Source organism: Amborella trichopoda, chromosome 2 (genome assembly GCF_054954075.1).
Source record: "Amborella trichopoda isolate Santa Cruz 75 chromosome 2, AtrichopodaSantaCruz75HAP2 v2.0, whole genome shotgun sequence".
Classification (NCBI taxonomy): Eukaryota; Viridiplantae; Streptophyta; class Magnoliopsida; order Amborellales; family Amborellaceae; genus Amborella; species Amborella trichopoda.
The window spans coordinates 51759846-51779144 of NC_142337.1; the positions used below are offsets into that span (position 1 = coordinate 51759846).

Sequence of the window (19299 nt, forward strand, 5' to 3'; positions counted from 1 at the left end):
AGGGTATTGTATTATGGATTTCATTATTTTATCAAAAAAATGTAAATACTGAATACTTATTTTATGTCCAAGTGTTTGTTGACCATTAAATTCATTTTGTAGAAAAAATAAAGTTTAAAATGCAACTCATTGCAATAAAATGAATATCTTTAACTTGAACTTTTTTACTTTGTACTAATGTCATTTGCTCTTGTTAAGATAAGGGGTCTTGCCTATTCATTTCATATTTTTTCTTTTTTTTGAAATTAATTATTCATATTTTTATTAATATTTTATCTTTTTAGAGATGTCGTACTTAATCTCTCTCTAGAGGTGTTATATTTATTTACATTCATGTTTGATTTATTTCTCATTATCTGCTTGAAATTGTTCGTCTCATCTACTCTCTTTTGATTCAATATAGAGATTTTCTTACATAAAGTTGGGACACAATCAATTTCTTTCGTTTTTTTAGAAAAAGAAAGTTGGGAAGATCTATCTCTCCCTCATCCTTACATTCTCCCTTTTATGATGCCTCATTTTTTCTCTCTTTCATCCTTGTACATTCTTTCCCATGAGCGGATCCCTCTCTCCCATCCCCCAATTCTTTCCCTACACGCTCTCCTTTATTTATTCTCATTTTCTCGTTAGATGACCTCTCTATGTCTCTCATCATCGCATACCCATACCCTATTTTAAAGTAGTCTCCTCATACCTACATAGCCATACACACTCTCTCCCTCATGTCAGAAAATATTCTTGTAAAAATAAACTACAAATTTATAGATTTAAGAACTTAAAAAATATATATATGTTTTTTGAATCGTTGTTCATGATTACCAAAAAACAAAAATATGAACAATAGATTTAAACGTACCCCCTCTCTCTCTCTCTCAACTTCACATACCCATATGTCTATGGAGTCTTGAGCTTGTTATCAACCCCTGGAATCTCTCTCTCAACTTCACGTACCCATACGTGGAGTCTTGAGCTTGTTATCAACACCTGGAATATTGACCATGGGGTCACTATCACGGAGCACCAAATTCTCTTATTAGGGCTGGAATCCCCCATCTTGGGCATGTCTAAGTAATAGGATGTAGCACGCAGACCATATCTTTTCAAGTAGCATTTTTTTTCTTTTTTCGATTTTTTTGGTAGCTTGTGATGCGTCTCATTTTTTCAGTAATTTAGTAGGGATGGGATCTCTTACCTATAGTAGAAATAGAACTCAAGATATCGTGTTGTGACAACCCACTACTTGACCACCTAGCCTTGAGCCATACAAGTAATGCATCTCTTTAATTAATGGAAACACTTCTTTCATTTTGCGTATTTGTCTCATGCGATAGATTTGATTGATTTTAAATTTTTAAACAATCTTGGGGTTTGGGCAAAGTTGATGAGAATTATTGGGATGGTGATGAAAAATCACCTCCGATTTGGTATTTTCCTCTTTGTGCAAGATTGTTTTGTCAAATACAAAATGATTTTTATGGGAGCATAAAAATCACTTTGTATAGAGAGAGAGAGATCTTATGCGGGTAGAGATTGGAGATTTTGGGCAAAACCCTAGCTATCATTATGCTCTATTTTAGCTGGTTTCATTGTTACCTTGTATTATACGCAGATCCATGGAGATGAAGTCGACAAAAGAGGTTGGATTGATGACTCCTTTGTGGTAGTGAAAAGGAAAATTGGTGATGCTTTACTAATTTTGAGGTAACCCATGTATTTATTCGAATCTTGTAATTATTCTATGATAATGAAATTGTTTCCTTGCTGGTTGCCCGTAGATATATAGCTCTATTAGGGTGAACCATATATATTTGTGCGTTGATGGTGCTTGGATTGTAGAGTTTATTGTATGTTCTTGTAGTTTTAACTTTCTTATTTTGTTTCTCTTGATTTCTTTTAATTTTTTCAAGTTTATGACAATATATATGGTTCTTGGGTATTGGGATTTCTTGAAATCGACTTGTGACAAGTTGGTTTTGAGGTATTGGATTTGATGTAGCAGAAGGGATCATCACAACAAGGGTTAATTAAGCTAACCTTGGTTCCCAACAATAATATCTCAAATATTTGACAATTCTCATTGTTTGAGATTTTATGAGAATCAGCGAAGTCTTCAATGTTGGAAAACCCTCTAATTGATCATCTCAACATCGAGATGTGTGAATATTAAAAAAAGAAAAGTTTTTTAGTATAAAAAATAGTGCATCTTTCAACATATTATCTAGACCGTCGATTTTCAAGATTTTCATATGTTTATAGATCTACTTGATTTTAACTATTTTTGGAGTTTAAAATTTTCTAATTAGATATGAAAATAATTTTTAAGATAATCCTATGTATTTTTTACAACAAAATTATATGTTATGATAAAATTTAGAGGTGCGCCTTAATTGGATTGTTTAAGATTGCAACCTTATAAAAACCACACCGATTTATAAATAGTTGGAGGGGTGAAACCAATAGTTCTTACTTTATTGCTTTTATTTCTAGTTCTTTTATTCATGGTTCTCAAGAGGGGAGGTCGCCAATGAGGGTAAGGTTGTTGGTACGTGCACTCCTTGAATTATTAGGGGGACTGGGTAAGGTTGTTGGTACGTGCACTCCTTGAATTATTAGGGGGACTAACTTCTCGGGCAAGACCTTTCAACTGTTGAACTAATACTACTACTACTAACAAAAAAAAAGAGAGGAAAAAGAAGAAGAAAGGGTGTAGTTTGTATAGAGTCGAGGCTTTAAACAATAAAAAACATACCTTCAAATAGTGTCGAGAAATGTGGTTTCAATATTGGAAATCTTTGTCATAGTCTTAAAATATATTTTTAGGGTACGTTTTGTGTAGAGCTTAGGTTCTAAACAATCAAATTAGAGCCTATCTTCAAATAGTGTCGAGAAATGTGGTTTCAATACTAGAAATCTTTGTGATAGCCTTAAAATATATTTCACCTTTATTTATAAAGTTTAAAGCTTCAAAAATAGTGTAGATCGACTGATCTATGTAAACTTGAAAATTGACGGTCCAAAAATGTGTTACAAAATACATTATTTCTGAAACTTAAAATCTATTTTTTTCTCATGTCCATGAATCTTGATGTCGAGATAATCAATTTGAGGATATTTGGGTATCAAAACAACCTCTTCTAGTGAAATTTTTGAGGTAGGCTCAAATATGATTGTTTAGAGCCTCGGTTCTATATAAACTTTTCCCATATTTTTATCTTTACTTATAAAATTTAAAGCTTAAAAAATAATGTGGATTGAGCATATCTATAAAACTTGAAAATTGATGGTTTGAAAATGCGTTAAAAGATACACTGTTTTTAAAATTTGAAATCCATTTTTTTCTCTTGTTCATGCATCTTGATGTCGAGATGATCAATTGCAGGATATTTGGGCACCAAAGCAACATCTTCTAACGAAAATTTTGAGGTAGGCTCTAATTTGATTGTTTAGAGCCTCTGCTCTGCTTTAAGAAGCACTCGGTAATGAGGGGGCCTTATCACACAACAAAAGCATATATATCATACGTATTTTCAATAAGAAAGACATGAAGGGGTATTATTTTGATGTGAGCACCATCTGCATGAGTAAATAGAATGAAAGCACAAAATTCTACCAGTAAAGAAAGAGAGATGTTATTAGGATTTGACTGAAAATAGGTGAGAAAATCTTACAATATTATAGACCCCAAAGTGAGAAAATGTTACAATGTTATAGAGAGAAAAGAGATGAGAAACCCCAAAGTGAGAGAGAGAGAAGGGAAGCAGAAAGGGCAAAAATGGAGGAGAGAACATCAAGGAGGAGGGGGAGAGAAGGGTTGTACCAGAGAAAATAACGGGAAAGAAAATGGGAGGGAAATTGACATAAATAAAAATAGGTGAAAGTGGGGATCGGCGCACGCAGTCTCCAGTGCCCCTCATGGAGTTTTAGGTGCAATCAGTATGGATGATAAAAAGGTTTAAAAAATGGAAATTTTTTTTATTAGGTTAGGCCTTGAACAATTAAACGGTCGCACCTCAAAGATTCATGTGAAGAAGTTGCTTTGATGCCGAAAAACCCTCAAATCTGATCATCTCCACCTTGAGATGCATGGACGTAAAAAAAGAAAAAAAAAGTATTCTTCAAGCCTTGAAAATAATGCATCTTGTAATACATTATCTGGACTGTCAGTTTTTAAGATTTTCAAGTGTTCATAGATTTACGTGATGTACACTATTCTTGAATCTTCAATTTTATAATCAGAGATGAAATAAATTTTCAAGCCACTATAAAGATTTTTTATTCAATACTATTTGTAGATGCACCTTACTTTGATTGTTTAGGGCCTCAGCCCTATACAAACCACACGCTTAAAAAATTGGATAAGTGACCCAAATCGCCTACCCGAAAAACCGGTCTAGATTAGGGATTTGACAGGGTCAATCATCCAAAAAACCGATCTGGATCGGCGATTTGACTGAGTGAACCAATTAATGAAGAAACAAACAAACAAAATTAGACACAAAAAGCAAAAAAAAAAAAAAAAAACTAAAAGAAAGTGTAGGGCTGGTTATGTGACAGAACTTGCTTGATGATTCCTGATATTTAACGGGATTGAGACCTTACCGACCAATTCTCGATTTGGATCGGTCAATTCTGATATGGATCACCATTTTTTAAACCCTCCCTAGGGACCCTAACAAATTCTTATTCTACGAACTAAATATGTAAATAATAATCGTACTAACATGTGTCTAGTCATTTCAATTTTTAAGATCAAAATACACTTTCGGCACTTCTTAACATGTACACTAGTATCACTCTATGCAATGGGGTCCCATATGAAGTGTCATTAAAATGGGGGAATTATGTAAGTCTCCCTATTTTATAAAGTTAAAAAGTTGTATTTGCGTCCGGGGCCACATTTCTGCAATAGAGTCAACACATGTACCATCCATCTTACAGATTGGAGTTAATAAATGGTTATCACACAAAATTTTGAACTTATCCCTCAAAAAATTGAACTCAATGCTGTTAAAATCACACCCATTTTCAGTTTTTCTCTTCTTTTTTTTGTTTTTTGCTTTTTGTTTTTTGTTTTTTTTTTTCAAATTCTTATTCATCATAGTTGAGATTTTCATTCTTTAAAATTTTGAATCCAAAATCCATCCATTCTAAGAAGATAAATGGTCTTTAATGTTTTGAACCATGTCCTTGGACTTGTTCTCTAAGGTTAGATTTCAATTGAGAGTCCATGGCTTCTTCTTTCTCATCCTGAATTTTACTCTCTTCCTCTATGAGAAGAAACCAAGTTTTTATCTTCTTTTGGTATTTTTTTGACGAGGGAAATAATTTATGTGTAATTGTTTCCACTTGAAAAGATCCATTTAACTCAATACCATTTAATTTAAGTTCACTTACAATAGTAACTTATACCCTTGGTTGAGTATATGCTTATTTCACTGAACTTAAATTTCAAATAACTTGAAATAAGGAAACATTGGATGTCTCATTTGTCCATTTTATATTTGGTCTCTAATAGTTGCCAAAGTTCCTTATTGATGTCACCAAAGAATACATGTCATAAATTGGATTGGTGAGTGCAGGCACGATCCTTGCTCTGTCGATTTTTGAAAAAAAATCATTTAGCTCGGGGTCCTCCTCTTTGTTCGGTGATGGTAAATCGAGCTTTTGCATGCTGATGATATAGTGATCTTGAGCATGGTCAATAAAGAAAATTAGTTTTTATTGCCAACTCGATCATATTTATTGAGCTTTGCAAAATCTTAGTTCATTATTTGGATAGAACTCATACTTGCTTCTATTTTTTATTGAGCTTTCCAAAATCTTGGTTCATTACTTGGATAGAACTCATACTTGCTTCTATTTTTTATTGAGCTTTGCAAAATCTTGGTTCATTACTTGGATAGAACTCATACTTGCTTCTATTTTTTATTGAGCTTTGCAAAATCTTGGTTCATTACTTGGATAGAACTCATACTTGCTTCTATTTTTCATCCAATATGTAGGCTTGAGTTGTTGAGAAGATGGAGGTGAAATGGGGTTGTAAAATGTAGTTATGGAAGGTTTAAAGGAATTTAGATGAAGGATGTGAGAACCTTCCTGTTTTTAGTCACACTAAAACATTGTCTCAAAACTACCTTTGGCCCTATTGACCTAAATTAACGTGCATAAATGGCAAAATTGTCATTGGGATACCTGAAAACAGAATGTCATGAAATTGTCCCGCTGATTAATGCCCTAAAAGCGAGTGAGCTGCCCAATCAGAGAGGAAATGAGCACGAGTTTGAGAGAGATTAAGAATTATAGAGAGAGAAATAAAGTATGAGAGATAAAAATGGAAGAAAAATATAAGTAAAATGGGCAAAAATGGATCCTTTGCTGTGAGCCGTGAGCCCGATATGCAGCCGGGCCTAAGCTAAGGATGCCATGCGAAATGCAAAGTGTGCCTCATGTGCCCTCACAGGCGTCCACAATGTGTCGAGGCCGTCTTGGGTTGGGTTTTTAGGCTGAAGTAATTGACATTCAAAACATGTACTAGACACGATACCCTTATCCGTATCTATGAAACGCAGGTTCTTTAAATAACCGCCATCAAAACAACCACCAAACACTTGGCTCCATAATTTCAAATAGAAACCAAATTGAACAGGCAATTGCCCTAAAATCGGTTGAAAGTTGTGCCTTGAAATAGTTCACTCCAAATAACTCAAAATTTAAGGCATGACAACTTATTCGATTTAAATTTGCATTATTCCAAAATGATAATATCTATGAAATCATCCCAAAATTTGTTAACCTGCCCTAAAATAAATCCCTCTCCTTACAATTATCTTAAATTCGTCATTATCAGTTCAATGCGACCGTTACAAACTCTCCACGCGTTTGAGTCCTTCACTCTTGCCATCAGTTATTCAAAGAAGGTGCAGTTTGCATACGGATGCCTCTGTAGGTGTAGAGGTAAGGTGCACCTTCAAATTTTATCATGGTATATAATTTTGTGTAAAATGTTCTTAGGATTATCTCAAAATCTATTTTTATATCTATTATAAAATTTTAAATTTAAAAAAGAGTTAAAATCAACTAAATCGATAAACATATGAAAAATTTGAAAATAGACAATGTAGATAATATGTTGTAAAATGCACTATTTCAGAGACTTAAAATCTTTTTATTTTTCATTGTCATACATCTCGATGTTGAGATGATCAATCACATGGTTTTTCAACATTAAAACTATCTTTTCCGATGGATTTTTGAGGGGCATCAGTAGTTCTACATTATAAGGTAGTATCCTTATATAAACTTTTTCCTTCAAAGAATAGGCAAGCTTTCTATGTCTCTATCCTCCCCCTTATCCAACCGTCCATTCTGTATGGAGGGCTAAGATTGCTCCAATCACAATGTCACGTCTATACACTATTTTTTTTTAAATTTTGTTCCTATAAATTATTTTGACACCAAATTTTGGACGTCCATTCCTCTATTAAACTCGCACTAGTGAAAAATATATAAAAAAATATTTTCTGTATAATAAAATGACCAAAATACCCCCTGAATGTTTTAAGGGGTATTTTGGGTATTATATTTTATCGAAAAATTATTTTTAATATTTTTTATAGGTGCGCCCCAGTGAGAAGATGTCACTACCAAATTTCATATTCATACAATTTGTATAAAAAAAACTAAAAATAAAATACTTTGAGATGTCGGATCTAAGATCAAACAATGATTGACTCTCTTGATCAAAATTGGACGGCTAGATGGTAAGGGGAGGATAGAACTTCTATGCTATAGGGGAAGCATCAAACCTTTCCCACCATAAATACAGGGGAAGCATAGAACCTTTCCCACTATATATAAATACAGTGCTTCATCTTGACTTCATATTTTTAGACACAGAAAGAAAGGGTCCCTCTATATTTTCAAAGAAGAAAAAGATGGAGAGCCCAAACAATAAGGTAGTTGTTTTGGTGGTTGCAACAGTAACCATGTTTTTTTGCAGTGAAGTGCAATCAGAGGTGGACCCAGACCTCGAGGCATGCCTATAGTCATCCCGAACCTCGATCTTCGCTTCCTGGTGTGCCTACTACACGTACATGCTTTCACAAGTTAAATGGACCGCTCAAAGATGTAACGATGGCCTGCGCACAATTATGCATCTACAGTGTCATGGAGTAGATGTGACCGCCCCCCTTCCCCTTCCCCTCCCCCTCCATCTAAATTCATACGACTCCTAGGAATAAAGTTTTCTCTCTTCCCTCTCTTTCAATAATGTAATGAGGGCATGAGAAAAAGGCATGTCTTCTTTGGTGTTTATTTTATTTAAAATAAATTTATAAAAAAAATTTTATTTTATTTTTGAAGTTTTGAAATAGTCCCCTGATCTTTCATCCTATATCTTAATTTTAACTTTTTTAAGTTCAAAAGAATTTTTTTCGAACTTTGTGACATACCGAAGCTATCAGATTTCACATCAAATAGTTGTAAGTAATTGTGACCTCTTTGTATCGAAGGTAAATGGTCTCATTGTATACGATCTTTTTCATAAATTGGACTAAGCTCAAATTTGAAGCGTCCATACCTATTACTGTCAGACATCTATAAAATATAAAAATAATAAAGTGACCAAAATATCCTTGAAATATTGAGAAGTATTTTGATAATTTTATTTAGAGAAATGATCCTATATGACCCTTCCCCATCCATGTACATAGGACTTCAAAGGATCACAATTAAATTTGGTACGGATCTATAGAAAAGTCAAGTCCCACACCCATGTGATAAATTTTTTAGAGATCCGTGCCAACTTTAATGGTGATCTTTTGCGTCTTACACACATAAATGGGGGAGGGTCCTATAGGATCATTACGCTTTCATTTATTCCAAAGTGTTTTTTTTCTCTTGTATTTTTCACATGCAAGTGATGGTAAGAAGTAATTTGAGCTTAACCTCAAGTGATGGTAAGAAGTAATTTGAGCTTAACCTTAAGTGATGGTAAGAAGTAATTTGAGCTTAACCTAATGTTAGGTATGGCAATGGGGCACCTGGCCCAAGCCACAAGATGTGGCTCGAGGATTGGGTCAGGGTCAAACCACCACAGCCAAAGTACAGGGCTATGGCTTGGCCCCTTTTTTCTTATTAGTTTTTCTCTTCATTTTTTTTCAATTATATTGGGTCTGGCCTAGCCACAACTCTAAAAGGACTAACATTGGCCAAGGCCAGGGTCTCTTCAGCTTGGTTAGGTCTAGAATGATTGTGATCTCCTTGTATTAAAAGTAAATGATCTCTTTAAATACATATCCAATACTTCTAGGACCCCAAACTTTGGAGGGTTAACCCCCCTTAACCTAGTTCTAACCTCAATAAAAATACATACTTCTTATGTGCATGAGAAAAATTACATTCTAAGGGTTAGTAGAAATCTTAAACATTCTAAGGTTGAATGGAGATCATCCAATTCTTTAATGGCCGGACTTAACTGTTTTGAAGCTCAATATCCAACTTTGTTTTCTCGAAAATACTCATGTATCCATTCTAAACTAAATCCCAAATTTTCGAATAAAAAAAACACCTCCTTATTAGGCTTTTTACTCTCCTTTGAATAGAACTATGGTTGTAAATGTGAGGTCTTTAACCGTTAAAGTCCAGAGAGTGAACCGCAAAATAAAAATAGCCAAACTTAAAATGCCTTGATCTCTGAAATGTGAGGTTTTTAACCGTTAAGAATAGAACCATGGTTGTAAATGTGAGGTCTTTAACAGTTAAAAATAGAACCATGGTTGTAAATTTTTGGAACATGTTGTTGACGTGGTTACTAACCCTGAACTTGAAGTGCCTTGATCTGAAAACTTAAATATCTTGTTATATCTTTATTTTTATTCTACGTGTCTTTAAAAAGTTAGTTAATTTTTTTTCGAATTGTCCCTATTGAGGGTTGAGAATGCTATGCAACCAGGGGCATTTTGATAATTTCACCAGTGCCCTAACTCGAGTCAAGATAATGGCTCTGATTGTTCAGATTTCGTAATATAGAAATACCAAGTACAGCAACAGCCCTAGAGTTGAAAATACAGAATTCACTATATTCCTTAGTTTTCCCAATCCTATGCAACCAAAGGTGTTTATCATTATTTTGCTCCAGCTACTTAAATAGGGCCGAATTACTAAAATGTCCTTAGTTACTCAAGATTGTCAATCCTAAATAATGAAATTTTGGAAATTTAGAAAAATAATACTGAGGTACTTGAGTGAACTGAAACTCAAAAAGCACATAGTGTAGTGATAAGCAAGATCATTTGACCAAGATGATGATTGAGGGATTTAGGTGGTTTTTTGCCATCCTTATACTGTAGAAGGTGTAACTCTAACTTTTGTGAGGAGTTGTAGTTTTGGTATTAGAAACTTCATGATGACTTAAAAATATTTTTTCATCTACAGTTATGAAATTTAGATTTTCATAAATGGTACAAATAGAACATATCTATAACACTTGAAAATCTTGAAAATAAATGGATAATATGTATTATTTCTAAGACCTGAAATTATACTTTTTAAAATATTCATCTATCTCGAGGTCGGAATGATCAATTGGAGTGTTTTTCAACTTCGAAACACTACCTAGAGGATTTTGAGGTCACCTTATTTCAATAGTATAATGTGAATTTTTTCCTCATCTTAATTCAACGTGAGATTCATGTTGACCTCTTGAGTCAGCAATTCAAGCTAAATCTAAATCATCATTAGAGCTTTTTTCCAACTATTTGGAGTCGACAGCACGAATCCTGATCTATCATTCTGCTCTATTAAGGGTCATACCCCTAGTGAGGCCATAAGTTCTTATATATTTTCTCACTACTTAGAACTGTGTCCTTTTATGCCTATACCTCGCCGTTTTTTAGCCTTCTACTTGAACCAACTCGCGCATCCTAATTGTTATTGTACTGGATCTACACTGCATATGGCCAACTCACCTTAAGTTTACTTTTTCTCATCATATTGCCTATTGGAGTCACACCTAAGCTCTCCCAAATATATTCATTTCGAATTCCAGCCCTTCTTGTTGGGTCATTCATCTATCTCAATATCCTCATCTCAGTTATACTAATCTTATGAGTATCTTGTTTCTTGACTGCCCAACATTCCGCCCCATATAGTAAAGTTGGTCTCACAGCTGTCTTGTAAAATTTATCTTTCAGTTTCATTGATATGCGGTGATCACATAGAACTCCGATTGCACATCTCTACTTTGCCACCCATCTCTAATTCCATATGTGATAACTTCCTCAATCTCTTCATTTTTCTGGATTGTCGACCTAAGATATCAATATCTTCATTTTCCTGGATTACCGACCCAAGATATCGAAAAAGTGCTCTTTTTGGTATTTCTTGACCATCAATCTTAACTACTTCCTTGCCTCTACTATTATTACTATTTTGTCTCAATCTGACAATTCAAGCTAAATATGATAGCCAAAAGGTATTTTACTCCCATGGGAGTTAAATGTACATTTACCCTCTCAGATACAAACCTACTTAGATTTAAATTTAGGAACATAAATTATGGGGATGTAGCCTCTTCAACCGATAGATTAATCTCAATAAAAAAACGTTTTTTATTATACTCTTTATGCACTTGAAAAAGTTGATGTCTTGACTCTTGAGATTGAATATATACTATCCAATTTTTCGATGGTGAGATCCAAAGTGTTAGAAAACTAAAATTTTAATGTTTCTTGAGAATAATCATCTAGTATTTTCTAGGTAGTTCTCCCAATTTCAAACTAAAAAAATCCTCCCAGTCTTCTAACTGACGGAGTCGAAGTAAAGGACGTTATTTTGGGGATTTTTGGTCATCGACAGTCCAGCGATTTCAAGCGCGGACATAAAGTCACTAAAGTCATAAAAGATATAGTGGTCCCTCTCAGACCATATTATGTATTTAGTTGTGCAGCCAAAATAGCAAGTTAGGCCGACTTATATGACATAAAACTTTGGCAAAACATCCTGATATGAAAGATAAGCTTAGTCCGCAAAAATATTGAAAGAAAAAGGATCCGGTTTCTATGCGGCCAAGACTGTATATGTAGAAATGCGGGTCACTTAATAAATCTGTTTTTGAGATGAATTTTAAGATTTAATTTTTAAGGACATGTAATCTCTAACATGGAGATCATGAATATGAAAAAATAAATAATTTTAAAAACTAAAAGTAATAATTCTAGTAAAAAAACATTTGGACTTTTAGTTTCCATTATTTTTATATGGCACACCTACTTGCATCTATCTTTAAGATGGATGCTTTACACTTTCTGAACCGTATATGTAGAAATGCCCTACAGCCCGCATGAAACAATTTTCCAAAGAAAAAAAAAGGACTCATCATGCTTGTAATTTTACATGCTCTTATAAGTATTTGGAAACTTAGACATTTGAACCGGGAGGAATGCAGCAAAAGTTAAGAAGAGAAAATCTCAAAAATAAAAACTCAAATTTTTTAGTTTTCTCACCATGTAACTAACTAGCAATGGATAACATTGAAAAAGACTAAAATATAAATTTTTTCAGAATTTTACATTTCCTTCGATTTATGGATGAGATCCGATTCTAGACAAAACAAGTAAGACCGTGTCCTCAACTTGGTCCGCTTATTACGAACAATTAATCATCTTTTCTATTAGCTAATTATTGACAGAATAAATTATAGGTACCTCAACTTTGACAAGGAATAGTAGACATTTGACTGAGCTACAAATTATCTCCATCGCCCCTTGTAGGTCATGGACGGTCGAGATTGGGGTGCTACACAGTTCATATAGGTCCACGTGACCTACACCTTTACCTTTCTATCTAGGTCCGACTGATATTTTCCTTTACTTTCACCACAAAAGTTCGTGAGGGTCCACCAACCCAACCCAAGAAGATTCTCATTAGTGTTTAGGGTCCACCAAAGATTTATTTTTAATATAATGACGTATTTGATAATTTGAATTTCAACTTTGTTTAACCATTTGATGAAATTTGATGTTCAAATCAATGTCCTTTATGACCAAAGATTGTTCCACCGACGGTCAAAGATTGATATTTAATCTTAATGAACAAAGATTGATATTTAACCATTCAACAAATTTGATATTCAAATCAATGTCCTTTGTAATCATGCATGATGGCAATTGATACAATATCGGGCAACACTTTGTATTATGGACCCGCCAACCCTGCATATGTACAAATGCGAGCCTCTTGATAAATTTATTTTTGAGATGATTTTAAGTTTTAATTTTTAAATACATGTAATATAACATGGAGATCATGAATATGAAAAATAAATAAATTTTAAAAACCAAAACTAATTCTAGTGAGAAAAGATTTGGACCGTGAGTTTCCATTGGTTTTAGATGGAACACCTACTTGCATCCATCTTTCAAATGGATGCTTTACACTTTTTGAATCGCATATGTAGAAATACGGTCTAGTCTGCATGAAACAATTTTCCTTGCAATATTATCCACTTGGCTTACTAAAATTATGTGTACTACACTACCACATAAGTATAGTGCACACTTATCCCTCAGGCGAAAGAGCTAGTTAGAAATATTTTTTATCTTAAATTTTGAGATCCACTTGGGAATCATCAGATGACTATTTTCAGAAAAAATGAAATTTCGAGTTCTTAAATACTAAGATTTTGGACAATCTCTATTCAATATTAGGACAAGTGCATCGATTTTTTTTTGGTTGGTCGCTAAGTGATGCAATTATTTTTTTTTTTTTTGGTTTTTTTTATGAAGTTGAAATTAGGTTTGGGGTTACTTGGAGTTTTTTTGTCTTTTGTTTATAATATATATCTTTCTTGCTTTTCTTATTATTGTAGAGAACTGAGGCATAAAGTTAGAAACCATAGGTGTTAGGGTGTTTAAATCGTAAATATGTTAGAGTTGAATAAAAAATGGAAGAGAGAAATGAAGGAATTTTTTGAGGGTTTTGTTTTAAGATCTCTTTGGGGTGGACTTCCCTATGTACACTATTTCATAACGTTATTTTGTTAATTTACTTTTCTATTTATTTAATTTTTCCATCTTCCCTATCAATTGGTAATAGCTCTTCAGAAGATCCATCCACCATGAGGCTCCCAATGCTTGATCTTTCAATTGAGGATATAATGTCAAATATTATAGTGGCTGTGAGTTAACAAGTTAAAGAGGGTAAAATTCAAGCCATGGAAGGTATATTAGAATAGATTTGTGAAATTCAAGGAAAGATCAACTAATTTCAGTTAGAGATTACTGAAATAAATCAAGGGTTGCAATGATTAAGAAATATGGATTGTTAAGAAGAAGGTGCTCCTAATCTAGTAGATTCAAAAAACGAAGGAGAAATCGTGTAGACACTCCCCCTAAAATTTTGGCTAAAGGGAGTTCCCAGAACCTATAGTTTTGAAATTCCTACGGACCATAATACTGTAGTAAAATTTAGTTTGTCATATCCAATAGTCCTTAATCCTAAGAAAATCCTCAAATTATTTCAAAAGTGGCCCAATAACTAAAGGGAAAGCTTTCTAAACTTCCCCTACGGCATAAAACTTATATACTTTCCCTTATCCAACTGTCCATTCTGAATGGAAGGCTAAGATTACCCCAATCATAATGTCACGTCTATACACTATTTTATTTTTAATTTTTTTTTATAAATTATTTTGAGATCAAATTTTGGTCGTCCAATCCTCTATTAAATCCGTACTAGCGAAAAATATAAAAACAATATTTTCAATAAAATAAAATAACCAAAATACCCCTGAAAGTTTTAAGGGGTATTTTGGTTATTATATTTTATCGAAAAATTATTTTTAATATTTTTTTTATAGGTGTGCCACAATGAGAAGATGACACGTACCAAATTTCATATTCATACAATTTGCATAAAAAAAAAACTAAAAATAAAATACTTTGAGACGTCGAATCTAAGATCAAACCGTGAGTGGCTCTCAATCAAAATTGAATGGTTGGATGGTAGGGGCAGGATAGTTCTTCTATAATGTAGGGGAAGTATAGAAACCTTTTCCATAACGAAATCCTACCATAATCTTTCTTATTAGCCTAAACAACACATAAACCTAAAAAACGTGGTCAAATAGAGCCTTAAAAGAATTCTTGAACTAAACCAGTCTACTACAACTGAATTCAGCGATGGGGATCGCATTGTTGGCGCCTTTTCGAATTTGATCAGGTTTTGACCAATTAAACCTAGGAGTATTATTCCTAAATTAATTTGAAATCCTAATCCCAATTGGACTATTACCATAATTAAGACCTATATACCCCTCTAACCTCCCATAATTCGGAAGCTCAAATCTATAGAAAATCCTAAGAAAATAGGTAGAAACTAAAAAAAAACCCTTAGAAATTGGAGATAAAATCCCTTAGGTTAGAAACCATAGAAACCATGGAGCTAGAAAATCCTAGATGATTGAACCCTAAGTCAATTCTTTACAACCCTAATTCTCTAAAATCTTCAAAACCTTAAATTCAAAGTCCTAGAAAGAAGACCAAAACAATAAAATTCTTTAAGAAAAATACTCCCCGAGTATTCTTAACAATTCTTTCAGCAAGGAGAATGTGCATTTGTAAGAATAGCGATCTAAGTCCCCAATTTCCAGGTGCCAGTCCCATGGGCCCTACCTACAGACAAAGTTTTTTTTTTTTTTAATTATGTTAATTTATTTTTTTAGTTTGTTATCCTTGTTTTGACATTTATTGATTATTTCCTTTGATTTTTCCATGATTTCCAGGCGGTTGGCATTTTCTCACATAGAGCTAGTTTTCTAAAACCAGTATATTTTTTACCATAATTTGACGGATCTCACTTTTCTCTATCATAGTTTTAATTATTTGGTTGAAAGAAAGGATCAGAGAGGTTTTTTTTTTCCAAAATTATCTAAGATTTTAGTTGTAAACACCCATACTTCTGTCATAAGGTGTACAGTAAGTATTTGATTGATTGTCATATTGAAAAGGAGAAGGTACCTAGACAAATGGTGGGAACCCATCACCGATTACTATAGAAGCATGCAAAAGATATGAGATATGATTATTCTACGAGCGAGATGCCAAACTTCGCCAAACACTAGAAGTATGATGTAATTAAGGCTTTTGTTTTTATTCTATTATCCTGTATATGATTGGAGTTAGGCTCGAGGCTATTTGGATTTTTAATTTTTACATTACTTGTGTGTTTATATATATATAATCTAAAGAATTGAGTGATTTAGTTGGAAATATAATTATAAATAGATAAAGTACTTGAATTGAATTGATTGAAAACAAAACAAAACAAAATAAAAAGAGAAAAGAAGAAGTTATTTAGGCTTTTATGAAAAGATTGTTTGAGATGGACTCTCTACCTTGTATTTTCTTATATTTTCTAATTTCCTTATTCATTTTTCCACATTCCTACATCACTAAGTTGAAAACGCTACATCCCAAAATTTGAAAGAATACTTCTAGATTGGGTTTTATGGATTGATCTAGAGGTAGCGTAGAATCTTTTGGCAATTGAATTTATGCTCGAAAAAAGTTTATATAAGATTGCAACGTAAAAATGTAGAATAAGGGATGCTCCTCAAAAATTCATTGGAAAAAGTTGTTTTAATCTTGAAAAAACCTCTAATTGATCATCTCGACATCGAGATGTATGAATATGGAAAAAAACAAAAAAGAGATGTATGAATATGGAAAAAAACAAAAAAGATTAAGTATCAGAGATAGTGCATCTCGCAACATATTATCTAGACCCTCCATTTTCAAGATTTCTATATGTTTATAGATCTACTTGATTTTAAGCATTTTTGGAGTTTAATTTTTATAACTAGAAATCAAAATGGATTTTCAGATAATCCTAATAATATTTTACACCACATTTATATGTTATGATAAAATTTTGAGGTGAAACCTTAATTGGATTGTTTTACGGTTGCAACCTTATACAAACCACACCTTTTATGTTTTGCTAGTTTATTTAAATATCAGTGTGAAACTACTATTTTTACTTAAAATTTCAGCTCATGTCTCCTCTAGGTTGTGTCTAAAAAGCCAATTTTGGGTTAGCATTTTCAATGAGGGGACATTTTTTTGTGTGACCCCAACCACATATAAATTGTTTTTTAAATTTTTTTTTAAAACTTTTTGGCTAAAATTTTGGGTGGCACATCTCTTTCTTAGAGTGCATCTAGCAAAAATAATAATAACAATAATATTCTCTTGAAAATAAATGACCAAAATGTCGATAAAATTTTTAAGGATATTATGGTAATTTAAATCACAAAAAATATTTTGTTATGGTAACTTTCATCGTAGAAAATATTTTTTATTAGTTTTATCATGTTCGTCCCTATTAGATATATGAAATTCTCAAATTTTGCTACGAAATGATTTATAAAAGAAATATCCACAATAAGAAATTATGTGTTGTCAAGTCAAATCAAATATAACGTTAACAAACGAGCTTGATATTGTGACTCAAGCCATCTCAGCAATTTGCTCATGTCTGACCTATGAGATCAAGGATCACATATGCAATATACATGGATAGGGAAAGCCTTCACTTCAATGAGAAACCCAAGCCATAACATATATATCTATATCTTTTCCACATAGTGGGAGTGTAAACCATTCTCACCTGCACGAAGGATCTAGATCACTGGGGGTTATCTAAACACCCAACAAACCCATATTATTTTTTATTTGTCTAATGGAGTAAATGAAAACCGACTTAGAAAATTATGGAAAAAAGGTAAAAGTGTGATGGGCATTATTGTTAACCGACTTATCAAATTATGGAAAAAAGGTAAAAGTGTGATGGGCGTTATTGTTAACCGACTTATCAAATTATGGAAAAAAGGTAAAAGTGTGAAAGGAGTTAATTGTTATTTTTTTAGAAATAATAAATGAAACGTAAGGAACACAAACTTGGACAAAGTTTATTTGCGAGCCTTGATGCACAAAATATAATGTGTTCCTCTTTTTATACATCATTTATTTTATTTGGATGGCACAGAATCTTAAATTTTAAGACATGTGCGCTCGATAATGATCTATGCCATCTAATACAATTGAACAATGCACATATTGGGACCCGCACAACAAGAGATGCAGGCCCTGATGCATCAAACATTTTACCCACAAACAATGGAATTTTGAGATGTTGCCCATGCTGCCTGCCTATACATGAAAGCCACTTCATGGACTGAAATTCTCATTATTTATCGGAAGTGGTGCATAATTATGCTATAATAAGTGTCTGTGAAAACTCTAGTGTGCACCCCTTAAAACACCTATTTCAATGTAATTCCCTTCTAAATATTAGTCTTAGGTATGTATTTATGATGTGAAATACATCCTTAGTTACCCCAAATGTGTTTATGATTTAGATCCATTGTTTTACAATGCAGATTTTTTGATATGTGAATAATTAAAAAGAAAAAGTCTATATAAAGTTGCAGCCTTAAAATGTAGAATTAAGGTGCATTTCAAAAATTTATCATAAAATGTTGTTTTGATGTTGGAAAAGCCTCTAATTGATCATCTCGACATCGAGATCTATGAATATGAAGTTGTTTTGATGTTGGAAAAGCCTCTAATTGATCATCTCGACATCGAGATATATAAATATGAAAAAACAAAAAAAAAAAAGAGAGAAAAGAATTTGGGTCTCAAAAAATAGTGTCTTGCAAGATATTATCTGGGCCATCCATTTTCAAGATTTTCATATGTTTATAAATCTACTTAATTAAACTATTTTTAGAGTTTAAAATTTTGTAATTAGATATAAAAATAGATTTTCAAACCACCCTAAAAATATTTTACACCAAAATTACATTTATGATAAAATTTGGATGTGCGCCTTAATTTGATTGTTTAAGGTTACGACTTTATGCAAACCACACCTTAATAAAAATGATTGGATGAAAACAAAGTAAAAATATTCAAAACTCATTTGTTTTTGTAAGATTATGATCCAGTTGGTCGATATTATCAGCTTGTGAAAAATTTTGGATCCAAATGCCATCTATAAGATGGATTTTTGGAAGGAAACCACATTTGATAATTGTGAGGGTTGAGGCACGAAAAACCCACTCAAACTTTCAAGACTATTTAGTTTTTTTTATATTAGAATTCCACAAATTATTTTGCATTTGATCAATGAAAAGTCTATGTTGTGTTTTTATTCAAATGTAGTTCTTGTTGAGTATGGTGATAGCCAAATCACCATACCCATATTTTCTTCTAAACGATTAAAGGTATTGTTGTA

General features: G+C 32.7%; 1 long non-coding RNA gene across 2 annotated transcripts; it reads left to right on the forward strand.

The window, feature by feature from the left end:
* The first annotated feature begins 942 nt into the window (after window positions 1–942).
* On the forward strand, window positions 943–8200 carry LOC148783329 (uncharacterized). Of its 2 annotated transcripts, XR_016050656.1 has the most exons (3): window positions 943–1267; window positions 1610–1701; window positions 8000–8200. It is a non-coding gene; the product is annotated as an uncharacterized LOC148783329 (long non-coding RNA). The 2 variants fall into 2 exon arrangements; XR_016050655.1 differs by lacking the exon at window positions 8000–8200 and having other exon boundaries at window positions 1610–1864.
* The last annotated feature ends 11099 nt before the right edge of the window (window positions 8201–19299 follow it).